Source organism: Malaclemys terrapin, chromosome 7, assembly GCF_027887155.1.
Source record: "Malaclemys terrapin pileata isolate rMalTer1 chromosome 7, rMalTer1.hap1, whole genome shotgun sequence".
Taxonomy (NCBI): Eukaryota; Metazoa; Chordata; order Testudines; family Emydidae; genus Malaclemys; species Malaclemys terrapin.
In genome coordinates, this window is record NC_071511.1 from 111424369 (window position 1) to 111429580 (window position 5212).

Genomic DNA, 5212 nt, shown 5'->3' on the forward strand with positions numbered 1-5212 from the left:
GTTGTGTAAATACAATCATTAATGTTTGTGAACCACTCAGGCCCGATAGTGATGGGCACCACAGAAAAGCCCATGAGGAAATTAATCATTCCGGCTTGGGGATAGTGTGCTGTAATGAAGGCATAGAGCTGCACACTGAACAACAGGGACAACACAGAATACTGAACAGCTGCTTGCTCAGTGAGTACCATCCAGCCTGTGCACTGAATGAGGGTGAGGACCTGTGGAAAAAACAGTATGTGATCATGTATTTAAAGACTGTCATAGTGCACACATACAAGAGAGCTGGATTAAGGCCCCACAGGCAACCTTAATTATGGCATTTCCTAATTGACACATGCAAGACTTTGCAACCTGAACATTCTTTGAACATAGTTTGTGTGTGTAATTATAGTTAAGCCATTAGAGACTTTTTGTTCTTTCTCTGCCCTATATTACACACAGAGGTAGTGAAGACTGGGTGCAGGCAGAGTCAAATCCATCCTGAAAATACTGCTGGTTAGCATGGGCTATAAAATTTGTCTTGACTGTTTCTGCAACAGCAGCATGCACCATCAAGGAGGGTTTTCAGACTCCCCCCCTGCAGCCTGAGTCCAGACAACATACGAGTCAAGTCCAAACTGCCACAATCTGTGATCTAAAATGTGCGAGGGTGAAACACTTAGCTTAGCAGTTCCAAAGTTTGCAGGGACAAGGAGACAACAAGGGAGAGGGGGAAAAAGAGGAAGTGTGGGAGAGATGTGCAGAATGATTCAGTAACATGCGGTAAGCATCCCGGGCAGGCCTGGTGCTCGGAGAGCTGATGGGGGCAGGGGAGGGTGGTTATAGCTTGGGATAGCACTGCGATAAATGAAATGCTGTGACACGGGCATGTTTTCTGTGGGTTGTAAGTAATCGTGGCTGCAACTGGGCTGGATCCATCGAGGCTGAACGTAGACGAGCTTTTCTCAGCCTCCTGCAGAATCGCGCCCATTTTATTAGATTTAACTCATGTTTTTAAATCATCACACAAATTAAAGTTGGCTACACACGCCTACTATGAAGCACTATATCTACATTCTTCTTGGTTTCTTGTTGTAATTTTGCACAACTCTGTTAATGAACTTCTCAAATGCAGCACATTCATTTTTGGTGACTTCTCATGTGTCCAGTACCTCCAGTCCTTCATGATATGCTCATGGTCACGCAGAAGGCAACTTCTTTCAGAACACAAAATTCTATTCAATGAGAAAAAAGAATGCTGAACTGTAGCTGTTGTGACTGGGACTAGAAAGAGATGAATTCCTACTTCTTTCATCCCAGGAAACATAGCACAAAAATTGGGTCGAACCTCTAGTGATGATAAAGAAGAAGTTGAAGTTAAATCTTCATTTGTTCATAGTATGATATTCCACTCTGTGTTCTAATTCTCTATTCTGTCCTGATCACAAGGCAGCTCCATTGCAGGTAGTGCCTCACTCGCTTTATAAGACAGGCATCTGTAAAAGCTATCTAGAGGTTGATAGAATCCAGAAGTTGGTGGTGTAGAGATGTAAGAATCAAGTCTGTGTACTTTACTTTTTCAGCTGGCTTAACAAACACTTTTTGTCCTCTTAATTTAAGGAGTCAATATAAGTGCCCTAATTAGTCAACTTCTGGACTGAAGTCTTTGCTTCTTCCAGTATGTTTTCAATTGATATCTCTCTGATTGATCCAAGTGTAGCTTCTATTGCTGGACAAAGATCTACTACTGTTGTAGCAGATGCCTGGATGGCATTGTTTAATGACCCAAGTGGTTTCAAAGGTAGACTTACAAGAGAGAATGGCGATAGTCTTTTCTGAACTTAGTAACAAAAGTAGTCCAGTAGCCTCACTACTTAGATCCGTCCCATCTCAGTAGATACTTTCCAAAGCCAGTAATAGTGGTTGCAGTAATTTTAAGACAAGAGCCAAGGATCGCTCATGAGAAAGCCAGTGGGTTTTCCCAGGTTGGAATAATTTGAACTTCAGTCCCAGTGTATCTTCAATTTGTTTTCAAGATGTTCAGTCCTTTTGGACTCTTGCTGAAAAAAAAAAAGAAGAGTATAATGAAGACATTAAATTTATAGCTTTTAAAATGCCTTTTGGAGATTCTGCAGCTTGTTCTAGTGCTAGTTGGAGTAGATGGCATCTGCAGTGTGTACAAGAGAGTTTAGAGTTACACTTTTCTCTGAGCAAAGATTGTACTTCACTATGTCTCCCAGAGAAGTTTGCAGTGCCATCAAATGCACAAGCAGCCATCTCTTTGGGGTTCAATTTACAAGCATTTAATTCTTCTAAGATGCAGTCAATGTGTCTTCTATAAACTGAACATCTAGAAATGCATCTACTGGCCTGCCACTGACATCAAGGTAATGTATGCAGGGACTTAATACTTGACACCTATTTTCATCGCTGCATTCATCAGCCATGTATGCACATTTTCTGAATGTGGTGAGAGAGTTCTTCACTTTTTCAACTGCTGAGTTCACTGTTGCACTGCATGCTTCTAACCAGTCAGTTGAGTTTCTTGCAGAAAGACAGTGAGCATTTGCTGGTCTTAGTTGGAACCAGTGTCCAACTTCAGGATTAACAAATGACAATGCACTTAACATTGGCCTCCAGTTTGTAGTGTTGTAGTGGTATCTCTTGCTTAAAGAGAAAGTATGATGTGACAGCCATGTTTGTTTGAATAAACTGTGTCTCCAGCATTTTTAACAGCCTCGTTTAGTACTTCTAAAATTGGCTTTGACAATGACTGGCTCATAAGGCTTTCTGCATGTCAATGCAGTCCAGAAGATTGGTGTTTTGCAGCCTTTTCACATAGTTTGTCAGCATTGGCTTTGCAGATCAGTCTGGCAAACCAAGCTCCTCCACTTTTATTATATAAATCCATAGTATGCTCACATCTTGAATACTGCATGCAGTTCTGATTGCCCCATCTCAAAAAAGATATATTGGAATTGGAAAAGGTACAGAGAAGGGAAACTAAAATGGTTAAGGGTATGGAACAGTTTCCATGTGAGGAGAGTTTAAAAAACTGGGACTTTTCAGCTTGGAAAAGAGAGGACTAAGACAGGATATGACTTGACTGATGTGGAGAAAGTAAATAATAGGCAGCAGGTTTAAAACAAACAAAAGGAAGTACTTCTTCACACAACACACAGTCAACTTGTGGATCTTTTTGCCAGAGGATGTTGTGAAGGCCAAACCTATAACACGGTTCAAAAAAGAACTAGAAAAATTCATGGAGGATAGGTCAATCAGTGGTTATTAGCCAGGACGGGCAGAGATGCAACACCATGCTCTGGGAGCCTCTGCTTTCCAGAAGCTGGGAGTGGACGACAGAGGATGGATCACTCAATAATTGCCCTGTTCTGTTAATTCCCTTTGAAGCACCTGGCACTGGCCCCTGTCGGAAGACAGGGTACTGGGCTAGATGGACCATTGGTCTGACCCCATATGTCCATTCTTATGTTCGTATGTAAAAATTAATTATAATATAATAAAAATGTTTAGTACAGAAACTCCCCAAGACAACGACCTCTCAAGATAGCAACAATGTGAGATAATGACCTTGGTAAATAATGCATTTAAAAAAAATATCTTGGCCTACTAGGAAATGTATATTTATATAAGATTCTTAGTCACAAATCTAGCATTCTGGAGCAAAGTCACAAAAACGTAGTCCAACAAACAAATGTTCTTTTAACATGCCCCTCCCTTCTCCCTCTACTGCACCCCACTCATCGTTGTTGTCCTTGGCCAGTGAAGACCCAGAGTTCAGAGGTGCTTTCGCATGAGTTCACCTCCCACCCTGGGAGGGTGTGGGGGAGAAGGTTGTTCCTCTCGCTGCTCACCACTCACTCTGGCCGCTGTTGTTTGTCATGCACCGTTCATTCCACCACTCCATTGCCAATGGCCGTGTGCCATCACCTTCTACTGCCACCTGCCACTGTGACCTCTGCAAGTTGGTCTCTTGAGGTTCCACCCAGTTCTCGGTGATTTCAGCGCTCAGTGGGGGAACCTCACAGCAAGTGCAGGCTGGGCTGTCTTTTCCACAGAAAAGCTGTCCTGCAGCAGGTCTAAGCACTTAGACCTGATTATTAGTGATTTCAGCTCTAGTGACCCCATAACAAAACAAAAAAGACTCTCTATGGAGCCTAATAAGCTCTATCTTTAAATAGGGGAGGGGGCAATTCAAATAATGCCGCTGATTCTTAGGCAAAGCCCACACCACCAAACAAAACCCCTGTCCCATCCCCTCCTCCACTGGGATCTGCCATCCAAACCCTTTGCTTAGTGAGTGAAGTTCAGTTGAGGGTGACCAGTGCTTAATTTGTAATTAAGAGGTGCCAGGGCTCAAGAAAGTTTTTTACTTTCATAACTGATGTGGCAAGCCTGGGGCTATGAACTGCCAAGGCCTGGCAAAAATTAAGCATTGAGAGTAGGGTGACCAGATGTCCTGATTTTATAGGGACAGTCCTGGTTTTGGGGTCTTTTTCTAACATAGGCACCTATTACCTCCCACCTCCTGTCCCGATTTTTCACATGTGCTGTCTGGTCACCCTAATTGAGGGTAACCCCCTCATTCAGGCAGGCTAAGCACAGTTCTGCTGCCCTTTACTCAGATGATAAGAATAACAACATTTCATGACCCCCACATTCAATACTAAAGTGATTTGTAACCCAGCACCAGCCAAAACTGATCACTTGGGCAGCACAGCTCTGTCTGCCGGATACCTAGGCAGAGTAGGTGAGTTCATGTAAATACCGTCTGGTCCTGAAGCCTTCTCCCCTCCCCGGGCTCATCACTAGCTGGCAGGGGAGAGCTCATTCACACCTTGCTTACCAATCATAATGATAAATTATTAGGTTGGCCAAGATTGCTGATACAAATGTGCCCACATTGTCAGAAAAACAACAGCTGTTGGAAGCTGCTAGTCTGTGTTCATACTTTTCAAACCTATTATACTTTTCCAGGTACAAGTATTTTATCATACGCTGCATATGCTTTTAAAGTGTGTATTAGTGTTGCAATTTCAATTCAGATTTCCAACCAATGACTACACTGGCAACACTGATGTAACTAGTTGACCACTGGGGTGGGGGCGAGGGTGTTGGGGAAATTCGGGGGGGGGGTTTACACCCCCACTGGGAGGGGTGTAGAAAAATCCCTGATTGGTCCCCATCACCCAGCTCAGGCTCCTTGGAG